Source organism: Tenrec ecaudatus, chromosome 10, assembly GCF_050624435.1.
Source record: "Tenrec ecaudatus isolate mTenEca1 chromosome 10, mTenEca1.hap1, whole genome shotgun sequence".
In the NCBI taxonomy this organism is placed as follows: Eukaryota; Metazoa; Chordata; class Mammalia; order Afrosoricida; family Tenrecidae; genus Tenrec; species Tenrec ecaudatus.
Window position 1 is genome coordinate 140,069,673 of NC_134539.1, and position 18,832 is coordinate 140,088,504.

The 18,832-nt window shown below is 53.4% G+C and overlaps 1 protein-coding gene across 4 annotated transcripts in view; it reads right to left on the bottom strand.

The window, feature by feature from the left end:
- The window catches only part of ARHGAP27 (Rho GTPase activating protein 27), a 43,666-nt gene that overhangs the window by 20,168 nt on the left and 4,666 nt on the right, over window positions 1-18,832 (bottom strand). The gene's annotated exons all lie outside the window — the stretch shown is intronic.

Genomic DNA, 18,832 nt, shown 5'->3' on the forward strand with positions numbered 1-18,832 from the left:
ATTCCTGGTTACAGAAGCTGGCTCTTCAGAACACCCTGTCTGGGCTCCCCGTCCCACCCGCTGCCCCACAGTGAGGAGGTACTGACCACGGTCCTCGGTCCCCAACCACACTCTCACGTCTCCGGGCCAGCAGCGCAGCGTGGGCTCGGAAGCTCCACGACCAACCAGCTACTTCTCTCCCATCCCTGTCCCTCTGTGTCCTCTCCCGAGCCCCACAGGAAGTGCTGGGCCAAGGGCAGGGGCAACGGGGACACGGGATCAGCCAGGCAAAAGAAGGCCCCGACCAGAGACTGGCGCCCCAGGGGGCTGTGAGGGGCACGCACAGTAGTTTGGTGAGCCTGCCTGTGCCACCTTGGCAGAGGTGGCACCTGTATCTACGTGAGAGCCTGGTTTGGGGGTGTCCCCTCAGCCTGACTTCTCCCTCGGGCCCCGTTCTCAGGGTGTAGGTCCTCATGCCTGGCCCTGCTCCTAGGACTGGTTTGGATGGGGTTGCAGGAGGTGGGGGGCAGCTGAGGAGTTAAGTTTTAAAGGCCCCGCAGGTGCTTCTGCTGTGCAGTCTGGGTGAAGTACCCCAGTTGAGGTCATCCCATTATGTGGGTGTCCCTGAGGCCCCCACGGCATGGCCTCCACAAAGACTGTCCTCTCTGGCTTTGGGGCCCACACTCCATTTGGCTCAACGGTGAGGGAGAGCTGGAGCCCAAAGAGCCGGCTTTCTGGACAGATGGGCTTGGGTCTCCGTGGGAAGGGGCTGTCAGCCTGTCCTTCCAGGGCCCCTGAGGTCCCATAGCCATGTGGACTTGGGGAAGATAGACAGGCATACTTCCGTTTTGCTGGCTGAGTTTCGATTGGGTGTTCTTGGCACCGGGCTCTGCTCCCCACCCACCCCTCCTGTCCTCTGGGTGACCTCCCTGGGCTGCCGGCTTGGCCTGTTCCTCCCGGGTGGGGTGGGATCTGGAGGCGCACACCCCTGGGCGCTGAACAAGGCTGGCAGTGCTCCAGGCAGGCTGGGTGTGGTCGGGAATGGTCCATCTAGGAACCTCCCAGGGCCCTGAGCCAAGGAGGGCAGGAGCCAACCTAGAGCTCCAGGGAAATGTGACACGGGCACCCCACCATTCTTCCTCCTGTCCAAGCCTACCCAACCTGATCAGCGGGGTGGTGTGTGTGTGTGTGTGTGTGTGTGTGTGTGTGTGTGTGTGTTGTCACTCACCTTCCTGGCAGTCTCCCACTTTCAAATCTCCAACCGGTCCCTCTGACTGCCTTTGCCCCTTTGGCATGTCAACAGAGAGCAGCCAGGCTCCCAAGCCCGGTTCTGTCACCGTCAGCTTGTCGCAGGAGTGTGGGCGTGCCCCCCACCTTCTCTCAGGGAAGTCACCCATAACCTTTTCATCGACGCATGGCAAGGGCACTGCCCTCCTCTGGCCGCTCCTGCATCCACCCTCAAAATCTTCTTCCCCTTGGACTTCCTCAGACCACGGCCTTCGGGGGCTCCACCTCTCTCCTGACCTCTCTGTCTCCACTCCTGTCTGCTTCGCTCCCGCTGCCCAGCCTCTCAGGGCTCGGGGTCTGGCCTTCACTTCTTACTGCACTCGCCACAGGGATCGGGTGTCCGGGACCAGCTTGAGGCCGACGCCTCCCTATTCCAACCGCCCACAGAACGCATGCTCCAAGGCCCATTCACTTGCCTTCCCTCCATCACTGAGCCTCCTTCCCAACTCAGCCTCCCCCTCGGCGGAGGCACCCCTGGACTCCTGCTGCCTCCAAGTCATCTGTCCCTGCACCCCAAGTTTCCACCTTCCTGTGCCCTGGTTAAGCATTTGGCTGCTAAGGGAAAGGTCAGTGGGTTGAACAGTGGGCGTGGCAGTCGGCTTCCACAGAGACCACAGCCTTGGGGATGCCATGGGACAGTTCAGCCCTGTCCTAAGGGGTGCTGTTGTCATCATGAGCCAGAGTCCACTCAGTGTCAAGGGGTTCAACCTTTCAGAGGTGCCTTGGTGGCACGGTGGTTAAAGTGCCCAGCTACGGGCCATGAACACCACTTCCAGGCAGCCAAGGGCTCAGTCTAAAGCAGCCTTTCCACAGGACCACTGGCCGGTCTCCTTCACCAGCCTGTGTCTCCGGAAGGGCAGCTCCAGAGCGATTTATGTGGCAGCCAAATGACGTGCAGGCTCCTCGAAGGCCCCCTGGTTCACCGGAACCAGCTGAGGGAGAGCTTTTGTCCGGGCCACTGGGGAACACTGGGTCTGAGACGTTAATAAGGAGTTGATATTAATGTCGTTAGCTATGGTGGGGGTGAGGGCTGCAAAAGCCCGGTAGAAGAATGAAGGCGCAAAGACGTCACTTTTGAGGACTGACTGCGGGGCACCCATGGGAGTTAAATCATCTGGTGTCAACTTGAGACTATTAAGAGTGAAGGGGTGGAGTTTAACCTGTCAATCAGGTCACAGCTTGATGAGGCACTATGGAGATAAATAGCTCCAAGTGGGACACACACCCTCTTCCTGCAGGACATTCTTGTTGACAAGCCACTTGGCGCTACACTGAAGGAGCCAGAGCCCTGGAGCTGAAGGAGCCACATGGAGACCCACGCCAGCGCTGAAATGCTTCCACCACCACTTAAGTCTCCATAAGACAGACTTTCCACCCACTGGCCTGTGATCTTCCTGCATTCGGCATCTTCACATGCGTGAGTCTGAAGAGAAATTTACAGACTGGTATCGAACATATGGGCTAATATTGGACTTCCAGACTTGCTCTGGACTGGTCTGGGATGTTTTCTTAATATACAAGTCTTTTGTACATAAAGCTCTTTCTTATACATATGAGTGTCTATGCATTTGTCTCTCTAGTCCACCCAGACTGACCCAGCACCTGACTCAAGCCAGGATATTCCAAATCGCCTCCTATGCAGGCCAAAGCTGGACAGTAAAGAGGAGCTGATGCCTTCGAAACCGGCGAAGAACACTGGCTGTTCCAGGGACCTCCAGAACAAACAGATCTGTCCTGAAAGAAGGACGACTGACTGCTCCTTAACATGTCACCAGGAATGGACCAGTCCCTGGGGAGAGACAGCAAGTCAGCAAAAGAGAAGACCCTTGAAGAGATGGACTGACGCCGTGGCTGCAACAAGGAGTTCAAACATAGGACAGGTGGTGAGGCTGGTGCACACGGTCACAGCACTGCACAGGCCACAAGGTACCTACCTGCTCACATCACGGCCGCGGCTGGCTATGGGGAAAAGTCACACATCAGAGGTGAAGTAGGGGGATGCCTGGCAAAATATTCAAATAAAGATGGGGGAAAAAAAAAACCCCACTCATGGCTCAGGTTAAATGGAGGGAGTAGGTCAAATGATATTCTATTGCAAATTTTTTTCCTAAATGCTTTAAAATGTTCAAACTAAAAAGTAAACAAACAAAACTCACAACAAAAAACATCTTCCTGAGGGGTTTAGGAGAGGAGATGGGTCAGCCAGGGTGCAAGGTAGTATCGACGAAGAGCACAGCTTTCCCCCAGATCCTGGATGCTTCCTCCCCCCAACTACCATGATCCGAATTCTACCTTGCAGGGCTGGATAGGGCAGAGGTTATACACTGGTACATATGAGGGCTGGAAGCACAGGGAATCCAGGGTGGATGATACCTTCAGGACCAAGGGTGTGAGGGGCGATGCTGGGAGAGTGGAGGGTGAGTGGGTTGGAAAGGGGGAACTGATTACAGGGATCCACATGTGACCTCCTCCCTGGGAGAGGGACGACAGAGAAGGCGGGGGAGGGAGACTCCGGATAGAGCAAGATATGACAAAATAACGATGTATAAATTACCAAGGGCACATGAGGGAGGGGGGAGCGGGGAGGGAGGGGGAAAAAAAGAGGACTTGATGCAAAGGGCTTAAGTGGAGAGCAAATGCTTTGAGAATGATTGGGGCAGGGAATGTATGGATGTGCTTTATACAATTGATGTATGTATATGTATGGATTGTGGTAAGAGTTGTATGAGTCCCTAATAAAATGTAAAAAAAGAAAAGGGAAAAAAAAGAAAGAAAGCAGGGAGATTTCCAGCTGGGGTCTTCACAGTAGGTGCTGCCCAGCTCCATGGATCTACCCAGTTCCCTCTGGTCTAACCTACAGCCCCACCAAGTGGGGCATTCCAAGAGCTCCACAAGCCCAGAGAGCAGACAGAGACAAAGCTTCCACTCCTCCTGCAGACCAGTGGCTGCAAAAAAACAGGACAGATGGTGCTATTAGACCCTGGTGGATAACGGGTTACGCATTGAGATCATGGATGATAAGGTCCGCAGTTCAAGACCACCAGCAGCTCCTCAGAAGAAAGATGAGGCAGTTCTACTCTGCCCTGCAGGGTCGCTATGGGTTGGAATTGACTTGATGACAGTGAGGTTTTAGTGTTTGATCCAGGACTGCTGGGACCAGGGACCATCGCCGACCACGGGGAGAGGCCCCCTTGTCAGTACAAGGGGAGGGCCATCCAGGAGAAAACCCAACATGGTGGCTCTTCATCCTCCATCTCACAGGGTCCCTGTGGCTAAAGCCCCACAGGATGAAAGCTTCTATGTCTTTACAAAGAGTGAGATGCATCCCTAAAACGAGGAGGTCTCGAGAACGATCTTCATTTGCCGGCGTTGGACCGGGACTCCTCTGTAGACTGTTGACTGAAAACGCGATGCCCTGGCTGCCAGGCACCGTCCAGTTCTTCCGGTCTCCTGGCAAAGGAGGCAGCTGCTCAAGAAGGGATTAGTCGCGCATTCCGGGCCTCATTCTTGGTCTGCTTCACCCCTTTCCCCTGTTGCTCTGCACAAATACAGGCCCACTATTTATGCCTAGGATGGCGGCTTGCAGGCCCTTTAGATCTCAAGCAGCGCACAAGGAGCTGGGCGGTGGACGAAAGCACTGAGCATGCTGCGAGGCCAATTAACTGAGGCAACCAGGACCCCAAGACCCAAAGGCTCCAAACTGAGAAACCAAATCCCATGGGGTATTTGGCGGTACAGAAGCAGCCTCAGCAGCTACTTAAAATACTAATAAGAACTAATCATTGTCATAACTAGCTGTATGGAACATTTTCCAATTCAGCTTTTCACAGGCGTTGACGTTATCGGTAACAATTACATTCACTGACTGTACAGCCCTGACCCTTAATCAGGGTGATTTCCTCCTCACCATACACAGAAATCACTACTCCACACTCCGTCACGCACTCCGCCTCCCCACCCTCCACCTCCGGTCACCGGGGACAAACTTTGGTTTCTGTAGGCTGGCCTGTTCTTGTCTTTGTATATAAGTGAGGTCAGGGATCCGGACTTTCTGGAGCCATTGAGGGTGAAGTCCCCCCAACTCCCACCCCACCCCCCCGCCCCCACCTCCTGGCCATCTTTAAACCTTACGCCCCCAAATAGTCTTTGGAGTGGTCATTAAACCAAACGGTAGTACACACAACTAGCAAACTCAACTGCCTTGGGCAGTGTGCTCCTTCAGAGCCATCTACATGGGACCAGACTAATCACAACGCTTCCCAAGATTAGGGAAGAGGCGTCAGAGACAGTGAGTTCATGCTAAGGAGGGAGGAACAACTGGGGGAGGGGTGGAGGGCGAGGATGGCCACACAACTGGAAACAGGGACCCAAAGCTGCTCACCCGTGCTGTCCACACCGTGGAACTGTGAAGCCACGTCCGTGCTCAACCACACAACAAATCACTCAACCGCAGAGACTCAAAGCTGAAAGCCACCAAACAAAGGATCGTTTTGTTCCACTCTGCAAACGGCGTCTGGGCAAACTCTTCCGGGAAAACACATCCTTAGCAAAACAACACCGTAAGTCCAAAGAGGCCCGAGAAGCAAGTGCAACTGATCCAGTGGCCAAAGGGAGACTTGCCCCACATAGAAAAAGCTGCCAGACACCAGGACCCCTAGCCCAACAGACAAATGGGCAAGGCTGTGCACCGTGCACAGAAAAAGAAAACCCACACTCCCTGCCTTCTGGCTCATGCGACCCTACAGGGCAGAGGAATGCTGCCCCCCGGGTTTGCACGGCCGTCATTGTCAATGGGCTCAGCAGCTGGGGTTCAAGCTGCCCAACCACACTCCCTCGGGTGCCGGGCTCCTTCAGGAAGACGGGCAGCCTGTACATAGACAGGAAAGCTTCTCGCCTCCTTGGAAGAGAAATGCAGACTCAAGCTACCTTCCCATAACACATCTCACCTCACAGACTGGCAGCGAACAAACATTTGGGACCCAGTCAGTTGACAAGGCTGTTGGGTGAGCGGTTCTCTCACTGGTGTTGGGGGGAGAAGAAATACTCATCAACTAACCAGGGATCTTCCTTCTAGGACTTGTCCCATGTTTACCTGCACATGTCTGCCAGCACCATCTGACAGTCACACCAGACAGGACACAAGCTAAATACCTATCAACAGGGACTGGCTGAATGGATTATGATAGGTCCAGACACAGACGACCAGGTCGCTGAATGGGAGACAGACATTCTCTATGCAAAACCTCCGAGATACATTGTTAACTAAAAAATGGCAACAATAGACAGTGTCGGACAGGGTGTACAACATACTTACTACCTTTCTGTAGCAAGAAAAAGCGATGCAAATAATTTCAGAGAACTGTTTACAAAGACTTAAGAAGTGTGATACAGAGCTAATTTCAAAAACCTATTGAAAACAACCTCGTAATAAAGGCCCAAGCAATCCAATCAAAAATGGGCACAGGACTTGAATAGACAATTTACTAGAAATTTGTATTTCCCAGACGGCCAACAGTCCTATGAAGAAATACTCATGTCCACCAGCCATGAGAGAAATGCAAATTAAAACAGGAATGAGATACCAACTCACACCAGCACCCTAAGCAAAACACACAAACAAACAACCAGAAGCCAGAAAATAATAAATTCTGGAAGAGATGCGGCAATTGAAATGCTCGTACATTGCTGCGGGATTGCAGAACTGCAGAGACCACTATGGGAAAAATCAGGACGGCGCTTCCCTCGACATACATGCAAATGCTTTATGATCTTCCTGACTTGCTATTTGATATGCACCCTAAAGAAACAAAGGACAAACCACAAACACATGAACAACCATGTTTATGGCAGCGGTTTCTATAATGGCAAAGCGACCGAAACAGCCCAACACCCCATCTGTAGAGGAATGGACGGACAAACTCTGGAAGCTATGCACCATGGAATGCTGTGCACCCTTAAAGAGCCGTCATAAGCGTGTCACACACTTCATGACACGGACAAATTGGAGGACGTCGTGCTCAGCAAAGTTCGCCAATCACAGAAAGGTAAACACTTGATGACACCATTATTACAAAGGAAAAAGAAAAACGGTTTTCACAACAAAGGCTAATTTAAAGACTAAGATGAGGTCAGGGCTGGGAGGTGGGGGAGAGGAAAGAGGGGAAGGGCAGAAAAATTAGGAGGGTGAGAAGGTGGGCACAGGAAAAAAAAAAAAGACCAAAGAAAGAACCACAAGTATGTCGGTGGGGGGTGGAGGGAGGCGTGGGTGATGGTATTAGTGAGATACTGACACTGTTTTGGTGAGATAGGCCATCCAGCCACACAGAATGTTTTTGGGGTATATATTCTATTCCACAAACAAAAGGGAAAAATGAATTTGAAAAAATATATATAAATACTTTGAAAGGTTTTTGTTTGTTTGTTTTAAGCTAGAGAAAGAGAAGGGTCACGGTCTGAAAACATCTCTGGGTTCCTTTCTCCTCCAACCAGGCACCTTTCTGAGAGACTGGGAAGGCAGGAAAGTGAAAGTGAAACGGAGTTAAATCCTTTGAACAAAGCAAAAACAAAAAGACACGCGTGACAAGGAAATGTGCCGAAAGGAGAATTAGGAAGCCCCAAGGGAAGAGCACGCTCCGTATTCCTGGAGCTGAAAGAGTTAGAGAAAACTTCAGGCCTCCACGTGTGCCCCTGACGGATTCTACGGGCAGCATACTGAATGACGCCTAAAGACAGTGGAAAGAATGCAGTCATTGTATCAAAAAGAACTGGTCGACAGTCAGTCATTTCAAGAGCTACAGCACATGATGCCCCAAAGTGCAAGCTGCAGTGAAGGCATGGGCGGGGGGCGGGGAGCAGGCCAGGGTCCAGGAATGGGCGGGATGCCCAGGGCAGGGTCTCAGCAAGCTGATGATGCGCGGGGAGCAGTCACTCGGCCGGCGAAGCCAAGACCTTCAGAAGACGGCTACCTGGCTAACCAACTGGACGAGACCCCCTTTGTGCACATCCCAAAGAAAGGCGACCCAACGGACTGTGGAGCGTTTCAAACGCATCCTTACTACCGCATGTAAGTGAACTTGTGAAGGCCATTCCTCAATGATTGCTGCAGTACAAGGCCAGGGAGCAGCCAGAGAGTTAAGCTGGATTCAGAAGGGATTTGGAAGGAGGGATATCATCGCTGGCCTCAGATGACTCTTGGCTGAGTCAGACTATACCAGAAAGAGGTTGCTTGTCTTTTACTGACTGTGCAAGGACAAGCCCTGGATATCACTGAGGAGACTAGGGCAGAACAGAACACTTGGTCTGCTGATGCAGATCCTGTGTATAGACCAAGAGCCTTGAACAGAAGAAAGGATACTGCACGGGTTAAAGGGGTTGTATCATTTCACAAGACTTAATCTGTATGCTGATCCAACAATCCAATAAGCTGAACTTGATGCAGAAGAATATGGCACAAAGATTGGAGAAAGATTCATTAACAACCCTCCTTGCTGAAAGCCAAGAGGACGTGAAGCACTGATTGAGGAAGATCAAAGATTAATAAACAACATCAGGAGAAAAGATTGAGTTGTCAAGGATTTTCTTTACAAGGATTTTAGCTCCACAAACAGTGCTCGCAGTAGCAAGAGTCACAAAAATCAAGTGACGCACTGCATTGGGCATATCTGCTACAAAAGACTGATTTAAACCGTTAAAGACGTCACGTTGAGAACTACGTCCCCGGAGGAGGACACTGTGTTTGGTACAGCAGGGGAGCAACAAAAGAGGGGACGGCTGCGACAGGATGGATTGACACAGTGGCTGCAGCAAGGGGGCCCAACAGAGGAAGCGTGTGAGGCTGGTGCAGGCCGGGCTGAGTTTCACTCTGCTGAACAGAGTCCTGATGAGTCAGAACTGACTTGACGGCACCTGGCAGCAGCAGTCATGTTGACACAAGAGGGACAGAGAACCAAACCGTCTTGGTTTGCATTTGAGCAAAGAAACTCCGATGGAAGAGAGAAAATCCATCAAGGTGGTGACTTTTTGAGTTGATGGCTTAAAGCAGTGGTTCTCAACCTTTCTCATGCCACGAACCTTTCATACAGTTTCTCATGTTGTGGTTACCCCCACACCCATAAAATTACTTTTGTTGCTACTTCATAACTGTAATTTTGCTACTGTTATAAATCATCATGTAAATATCTGAAAGGCAGGATGTGTTTTCATTGTTACAAATTGAACATAATTAAACATAATTAAGGCACACTGATTAATCACAAAACAATATGTAATTATAGATTGTGAAATAGTTGTGTGTTTCCGGATGGTTTAGGTGACCCCTGTGAAAGGGTCATTCGACCCCTAAGGGGGTTGCGACCCATAGGTTGAGAAGCGCTGGCTTGATGGAATGAAAGCGGGGTAGATGAGAGAATAGTTTATAATATACTTCATATGGTTTGGATTTGATAACAATACAAACTACACAAAAGTTCTCTGCCACCAAGTTGATTTCGGTTCACAGTGATCCTATAGGACAAGACTGAACAGCCCCCTGTGGGTTTCTGCAATTGTATATCTTAATAGGAGTAGAAAGCCTTATCTTGGTCCTGTGGAGTGGCTGGTGGTTTCGAACTGCTGATCTCACAGTCAGCAGGCCAACATTTAACCACTACACCACCAGGGCTGCCTCATAACAATATTAGGGGGCTTCAAGTAGTTTACCGAAAAAAATGGAATTAAAAAGATAAAGGATTTTTCTCACGAACTTTTTGAAGCCCCCTTGCATGACCCAACTATTTTTTTTTCAAATCAAAGTAGTTACTAGAAAATGCAATTATAATTTTAACCAAAAAAAAAAAAGAAGCCTCCACAAACCCATTGTTGTTAAGCCAATCCAGTGGGGGCATGGGCGGGGGGAATCCCAAAAGGACTGCTTGTTGTAGATACGTAAGCTAGACATCAGTAGATAAATCGAAGGGGAAGACATTTATGTGGCTGGAAGCTCACAATGGAAGAAATTTCTCAACTCTCCAAGCTTAGGTGCACAGAGATGAAAGTGGGAGAATCAGTTCAGGACACCTAACATGAGTTCCCAAAGCCAAACACAAACCAACTCGCTGCCATTGGGTCGATGCCAGCTCATGGTGACCCTACAGGGGAGCAGGGCCAAACTGCCCCGAGTTTCTGGGGCTGTAGCTCTCTACGGGAGTGGAGAGCCTCATCTTTCTCCTGGAGTTTCAGAGGCCAAGGGAAAACTCAAACCCATCATTCAACAGCCAGCTTTTGTGGGCTGAATAAAACCAGCTAAGTCTGTAGGCAGATACCGCGTTGTGGGTTCCCGTTGGCGATGCTGAGAGCAAAAAAAAAAAGCACCAATCTGAGCACATCCCATAAAATGTCAATGGGATGAGGAACCCTGAGGGGGCAAAGCAGGGATCGAACACCTGGTCAACCCACGGACAGAAGAAAAGCCACGGGCTGTGCGCTGTGCTGTACGCAGCACAGTGCAATGGACCTGCTGTTAAGCGGGCTGTGAACCAATAGCACTGCCCTCCTGGACGATGCCACAGTCAGCTTGGGGTGCTTGGAAATCGAGGATGACCGGGCAAGGACAATAATACAAGACAGACCAAGTAGGGTCGAAAGCAAGCCTGGCCATGCGGCTAAGCCAACCTCAAACCCACTGCTGTCCAGTTGGCTCTGACTCACGGTGACCCTGCATCTGGTTGTCGAGAAGGTGAAACTGCACGTGCGTAAAGGTGGTTTTGAATGGCCAACTCTGTGGTCAGCCGCCCAGCACTAACCCCAGAGGCCCACAGGAACACCCTTATCTTAGTAACAGGTGCCATTCCAAGCGAACAAAAGCAGTACACAGACTGAAGAGGGTATGGTAGGGACCACTGGGCTGTGGAAATCTTTTCTTTTTTTAAGGGTTGTGGAAATCTGTATCTTCCAACAGCCCTGCCGTTTCAAAGGCAAACTGATGAAAAGTTACAAACATCCCTGATAGACAGATTTCAAATGAGAGGTTTGATCCATCTCTGTCCGAATCAAGGCAAAAGACACATTTTCAAAGGGTACAGAGTAAATGCAAGTTGGAATCATCTGATCAACTCCCTTAATTTGATAATGATGGTATATCCCTTAAACAGAAAAAAACCCCATTTTTCTACATCTGTAAAAAGCTTAGAACAGTCATTTACCTGCCCCCTCGCCACACACACACGCACAAATACACACACACGCTCCATTGTATATTTTAAAAGTGTAGTTCAACACATCTAACGCCAACGAAGGCTTTCGGGGTAAAACATACAAGTGAACTACAGACTTGCCCAAGTGAACTACAGACGTGGTAGAAAGTTCGACTAGACTAACTGCCACGGAAAAGAAAGGCACTCGGTCCAGAAGTTTCCACAGGAGGTGTCATTAGAGACATTTTTCTCACCCACTCCTGACAACCCCTTCCTCTTCCAGGAAGCATTTCTGGATTTCCCTCTCGACCCTGAAGCTCTTGAGAGAGGAGCCGCTTGCGCCCCACCAGCACCTTGCAGCCACCCTCTGCATACCACGTGCGAACTTCCTTCGCTGATCTTCCTGGACAAGAAGCTCCCTGACCTTGAAGGCAGAAGCAGGGACATTTTCCAGCGCCTTCCTCAGTGCCCCTGCAACGCTGGGGAGCATTGGGATTGACGGAATACACGGCTGTGTTCGATGAAACGTCGCTGTCACTGCCCCACGTTTGCAATGCTCCCCATCCCAGTGGCATAAGCAGGAGAGCAGAGTGGACAGGGCGAAACCAAACCAATAGCCGCGACTAGAGTGACCTTTCCCCTTCTTATCCAAATCTGGGCCCTGTGCTTAAACTCCACGACAGGCGACATCAGGATTTGCTCTGAAGAGCAGTCTGACCTTGAAGGCAAGGAAGAAGCTGGCTGAGAGGATCGGGAAGCAGCATCCCTTCCACTGCCTTCCTCAGGCCAGCCTTTGGGACAGAGCTCCGGGCCCACTAGCTGCGATGCCTCACGGTGCAGCCCCAGCTGCAGGCAGCGAAGGTGCGGAGCAGGAGCCCCAGCCCGCTCTACATAAAGGGTCCTGCAGGCCTCCCCTGTCCGGGAAGCAGCTCCTGAAAATCATTCCCAACGAGCACCTTGCGAACTTGGAAACCGAGTCTGGCCAGCCCTGGAAGCCCCGTGCCCCGCCACTGACCAATAGCAACTGTCCCGCCCCTCCCAGCACTGACCCAGCATCCTGACCCAAATCCCCCCCAGCATCCTGACCTGGAACCCCGACCACATCCCCAATCAACCAGTCGCCTGCCCACTGGCCATGGACCTCAGTGTCTCACCCTGACCACCCATCAAGGGTGGCACTCAGAACGGACTGCTTGTCTCCTGCCACAGCTGGACACAGGCAGCTCGGGGACATGAAAATAGTGAGGTGCATTGCTAGGACCGGCAGGGAGGTAGGCGGGCCTTGAGTTGGTGCCCGGCCCATCTCAGGAGGCCTAGGAGCAAATGAGGAGAAACCAAAGAAGGGGAAATGCAGGGGCCCAGGCAGGTGTGTGCAGGAGGGGGAGATGGGGGGTAGGGGGAACACGGGGGGGGGGGGCAACAGCTATTCCTCTGGCTTTTGGAGCAGTGGTTGGGGACGGGGGGGGGTCTCCTCTGGGCCTGGAATGTGGGGTGAGGATGGGAGGGATTTCCCTAAGAACCTGTTCTCTCACCAGTCAGGTCATACAGGCTGGGCAGTGCGGACTCCTGGGCCAGCCTGGAGCTGCAGGTGAGTCACAGGGAGGGAAAGGTCAGAGGTATGGGGAAGCCAGCCGGGCCACCCAATGTGGCTGCCCCAGCCCTGGGAAGGTGGTGGTAGTGTGGTGTGGTGCCTGAGGGGAGGGAATCTAGGCAAAGGGACCCACGCACATGGTCTCACCTTGCCCTCGGTTAGCCTGCTCTCCCCAGACCCTGCCCCCCTCCCAAAAGGCTGGGCGGCGGAAGCAGGGTTCCTTGGGAAGTGGGGCCAGGCCTGAGATCCCGAAAGGAGGGAGGGTCAGTAAATCCCCTCAGGTGGGTGGTAGGATCGGGGCAGGAAGATCTGAAGATCTAGGTGGGCAGTGAGTGGGACCGGGAGAGAGTAGAAACACTGCCGGGTTTCCTCCCTCCTTCCTCCAGGGGGTTAAGGGCCACTTACGGTCACAGGCCTGTGGCTCAGGGCCCAGGCTCCTTCCAGTCTGGGGCCAGAGTCCCCTCCCAGGTGCAGAGGTACCTCCTCACTGTTGGTGTCGGTGGCAGTGCTGGCCTGGGGGCTCTTTCCTCCACTGTCCAGTGCTGGTTTCAGCTCAGCTCCCCCTAGCCCTAGCCTTCCCGCCTCCGAGACAAGGAACCTGGAGGGAGGCAGCACCCTTCTGGACAGTCCTCCCCCAGAGGTGGGACACAAAGCCACAGGGGCGGAGTCTCAGCGGCCCTTCCCAGCACCTGCTTTGGCCTGCGTCCCTGGACTTCCAGAGCCATGCCCTTAGGAAAGCTCTCCCCATGGCTTCTCTGCCCAGCCCCTCAGCTGCCCATCTTGAGGTCAGGGTGTAGAATGGGTGCCCCTCCCCTGCTGCCCACCCCAAGACCGGCTGGACGCACTGAGGGGGTCCAAGAAGTCAGCACTGCTGGCCTTCAGCCTGTATGGTCCTCATGGCTGTGCTGGAGGGCCACCTGGTGGCCGGAGCACAGGGGTTGGGTGTCAGGAGGCGTGGGACTGAGCTTGCCTCCCCGCAGTGTGAGTTTGGGAGTCACCGCCCCTCTCTGAAGCAGTGCTTTCACCTGGGCCTTTCAAGCAGTAGGGAGGGTGACTTCCACCTTCAGGGTCAGTTCAGTGTGAAAGCCCCCAGCCGATGGTGTGCGCCCCTGGGGCAGGGGCCATGGCCTGCTACAAGATGCCCTCGTGGCCCTGAGGGCTGGACCACCAGCACACGCCAGGTGCTTATGCCACCAGAGCCAAGGAGGGGAGATATGACAAGGCTGTCAAATGCCCCACAGGGTAAAGGCTCCTTCACTGGGGGGCACAGGGCCCACCCTGAGCTGATGCCCAGCACAGGGGCTCCCAGTTCCTAGCTCCGCCCCTCTCAACACCCTTTACACTGCCCGGCTGCTCCCCTTGTCCAGTTGTTCACTGACTGGACACTGTCCCCACCCTCCTCCAGGTCCCCCCTCACTCCGTTCCTTGCCCCTTCGCCAAGGAAGCAGCGCCTCCACCCCTTATGATGTCTCCCCCTCCTCCCTCTTTTATCCTCAGAATCTCAGTCATCAACTCCCTCCTCCCTTTCCCCCTTCTGGCCCTACCCAACCCCTTGGCCCCTCTCAACTTCCCGGCCAAGTTCCTGGGAGCTGTCCACAGGGGCGTCCCCATCCTCGCTGTCACTCCTCTCTGCCCTGATAGCCGGTCACCCCCCCACCCCTACCCCCACCCCCCATCAGATATAGCAGCCTCAGGGGCTTCATCGACATTTGACCTTCTGGGCCCTTCTCCTCAACCCTGCACCTGCATCCCTGCCTTTCCTCCATCTTCCCTGGCTGTTCCTCCTTCCTCTGGCCACCTAAACTTGGTGGGCCTCAGGGGCCCTCTCTCCTTCCCTCCAGCCCAGCACTCTCTCAAGTGCACACTGCAGGCCCGCTCACCCAGCTGCCTTTGGCCTCTTGGCTCCAGGGCCTGCAGGTCTTCCCTGGTCCGGGAAGGTGCTCTGGAAATCCCGTCTACATGGAACCCTTGGAAGGGACGGAAACCTATGCATCTGGCTAAAGCATTGAGGCATTCGCAGCCCTGGTCCCTCCCTCCATGGTTCCCTGGCTGACCCAGTGCCCGCATTGAGAAGCTAGAGTTCATCTTGATTCTCCCCCCACCACCTTCACCCCCCTGGCCATCAGGTCCAGCGAGCCCACCTCCTGAAGCTCCCTCACACCCAGATACTGAAGGCCCCTGACCATCCTCCCAGCCCCAGCCGGGGGGGGGGGCGCCTCTTCTAGGCCCACCCTTCTCCAACGGCAGCAGGGTAAAGTCCAGATTCTTGGCGGGGGCCCACAAGGCCCTGCTCTGCCAGGCGCCACCCATTCCTGGCGCCTGCCCACATGAGTGCCCTTAGCTTCAGTCACACCAGATGGGAGCAGGGTTAGGACTTCAGGAACCCACATGCGACCCTGCCTGTGCTCAGGGAACCCCACCTTTGGGTCAGGCACAGACTGGCCTGACCCAGGCAGGGCTGAGGCAGCTGTCCCTTCCCACCGGCCTCCCCGTCCTGGTGGCCAGCTCCCCGGGAGATCCCAAGGAGCTCCTGGAGCTTGGCAGACGCGCAATGAGTCCATGCTGAATGGATTCGAGAAGGACAGAGAAGAGAGGAGGGGCCGGCTTCTCCGCCTCCTCTGGGAGGCTCACCTTTCAGGAATGTCCTTCCAGGCAGGCTCTGGCAAACAATGAGGAAGCAGGCAGCTGTGGGAGGGGCAGTAGGTTGGGGCCAGACCTCGGATGGCAGTCCAGCAAAGTGTTGTGTCAGGCAGGGTCATTTATTAAAGTTATTATACCCTGGAGGAGGCAGGACCAGAGATGCTGAGGCACTGTCAAGGGTGCGCGCGAATTGGAGCCAGAAGTGGCCCCTGGCAACAGTCTCCCAGCACAGTGCCCAGGGGGGTCATGGCAGCCGCTCCAGTAAGCTCGGACCTCCACCACTGTCACCTCTGCTCTCCTGTGTCCAGGAGTCTGCCCAGGGAAGGGGAGGCGAGGATTTCCTAGACGATGCCTGGGCAGACGCCGGCCCTCGCCGCCCTCTGTACACATGACACACGGCGCAGCCAAGCGAGCGTTTGGCCAGGCCTGCGGGGCACAAAGCCATCTCCACGCACACTCACAGGCGAGGGGCCAGGAGGGGCCTCCGAGAGGTCACCCTGCCCTCCCACCCTTGTGAGAACTGGGTGCTGAGTGGCTTAGGGGCACAACAAGCACCTGCCCCGGGAATGGAGGAGCTGGGGAAGGCAAGTGGTGACCGGCACCTGTCACAGAGAAGCTGCCCTGTGGGCACTGGGGATGTGCCCTAGTCCCAGGCCCAGTCTGGGGCGATGCTCTCCCCACTGGCCGCCTGGGGCAAGCCGTGGCTGTCGAACTGAGCAAACTCAGACCAGTAGAGAAACGCTACCTGCTGAGCACCTCGGAGAAGTGGCTCACCTCCTTCAAGGCTCGGAGGACACTGAAGCTGGGGTGGGATGTTTCAATGGTGAGCCAACAACAAAAAACAAAACTCGCTGCCCGACTCATGGTGACCATAGGACATAACAGAACCGCTCCTGTGGATTTCCAAGACTGTTAACTCTTTACGGGAGTAGAAAGGCCTGCCTTTCTCCCACGGAGCGGCTGGAGGTTTCGAACTGCTGAGCTTAAGGATTGCAGCCCCATGCATAGCTATGATGCCACCAGGCGAGCCCATGGAGTTAAATTTGAGTCCCTTGTAGCCTCAAAAGTCAGCAGCCGGTGCAACTGTGAAGGTGTGGGGTGGAGGTCTGAGGCCACCCAGAGGCGCTTTGGAACAAAAGGTTGGCGATCTACTTTCCCAAAACCAGTCCCAGTTCTCCTCGGGCACGCACATGGGGCCACCGGGAGCTGGGGACGGCGACTGCGGAAGAGAAGAAGCCTCAAACTGCGCTCTTCCCACGCTGACCAGGCAGCACGAACGCAGAGCCCGCTGTCAGAGCCGCCTGGGCTAAGTGCCGGCAGCGGCCAGGTGCTCCCTGGAAGGCCATCAAGTTCACAGAGAGAAACCAGAGACTCGTGTCAGAGGCTGTTCAGATCCCCTCCCTCACCTGCTAAGGAAGCACCAAGCTCCAAAGGGGAGCCACGGACTGCCGGGAATTCCACAGCCGTGGCAGAACAGGGCCTGGGCGACATTCTTCCTGGGGGGTGGGGGGAGCTCTCTTTGAAGAGTTCCTAAAGTTAAAGACCACGGCGTCACCCCAACCACGCTGAAGCTGCAAAGTGTTCCATAAGTTTTCCGTTTCTGAATTCTCAAATGAACAGAGCTAGAATCAAAAGAGAGAACTATTTTTCATTATTATACTGGACCATAATTCTGAAACAAAACCATCAAAAGGCTCAAAGGAAAAAAAGGAATTGAAATGTTGGAAATAGCTGAACAGAGAAGCAGAGCCCTACATTCTTACTCATTTTCTCACGAGACTCCCCGAACCCGTGAGAGGCAAGGCAAGGCAGGTGGAGCCCGCCGCAGGACCCCAGCCCTCTCTCCTGACCCAGCGGTGCTCCGGAACCCAGAGTGATTTGGATTTGAGAAAGGTCACACAGTGCTTCCACCAGAGTGTGGGATAGCACCTGTCATTACATTCATTTGCATTTCTGCACCACTGCCCGCCAGAGGCAGTTTGTCCTACCGTGGTGGCTTGGGTGTTGCTATAATGCTGGATGCTATTTCATTTTTTAATCGTTTTATTAGAGGCTCATACAACTCTTATCGCAATCCATACGTACATCAATTGTGTAGAGCACATTTGTACATTCATTGCCCTCATCATTCTCAAAGCATTTGCTCTCCACCCAAGCCCCTGATATCAGCTCCTCATGCCGGACGCTATTTCAAATACAGTGATACCTTGGTTGTCCAAGGGCTCCAAGCTGGAGCTTTCCACTACCTGAACAGTAAAAGTGGGGGGAAAAAAAAACCTGCTCGGTGTTCATGACTCCATGGTCGAACGGAAAATCCGACTTGAAAAAAAAACCCGTCTGGTTCGCGAGTGAATCACGCGTGGAGTCTCGCCGTGGACACAAAGAGGCGCCGCTGCTCTCTCGCTCGGACGATCTCGAGTGCTCTACACATTGGTCATTGCGCTGCGCCACGTGCTTTACATGCACACAACATCAAGGCCATGGTCCAAAAACGTGAGTGATACCAGCAGTAAAGCCAAGACACAGCGGGCACCACGATAGGCTTAAAGAGAGAAGCCATCTCTCACTGGGCAGTTGACTACAACATGGCTAAGTAGACATGATCAGCATTGGGGGCGGGGAGGGGTGATTAACGCAGCTAATGCAGCGCCAGGTATGAAATCATTAACCGCGGAGCAAAGAACCCAGACCATGCAAGAGGTTGAAAAGTCACTGCTAATTTGGATGCATTGGAAACAACCCAGTGGCCATAGCATATCTGAGGCAGTGATATGTGAGAAGGTTAAAAGCCTCCATAGTGATCTAAAGTCCTGGGAAAATGAATTTACAAGTGCAGTTTTGGGGCTTCAGAACCAATTATTTGGTTTCCCATGATTTCCCTATCGGGAAAATATGTCCAACAACCGAATTATCATTGTGCTAGCATGGTTATGCAACGGTGGACGGGGTTCAATGAGCTGAGAGACTAAGAAAGACTAGGAAGAAAGGCCTGGAGATCTACTTCCAAAATTTAGCTCACGAACAACCTGTGGCTTGCTTGCTATGGTGCTGGAAGATGCCCCCGAAGTTGAAAGCCCTCACATGACACAGCGGCTGAAGTGATGGACTAGAGCATCCGGCATGAGGGAAAATGGGGCAGGCTGGGGAACGTTTACTTCTGGTTGGT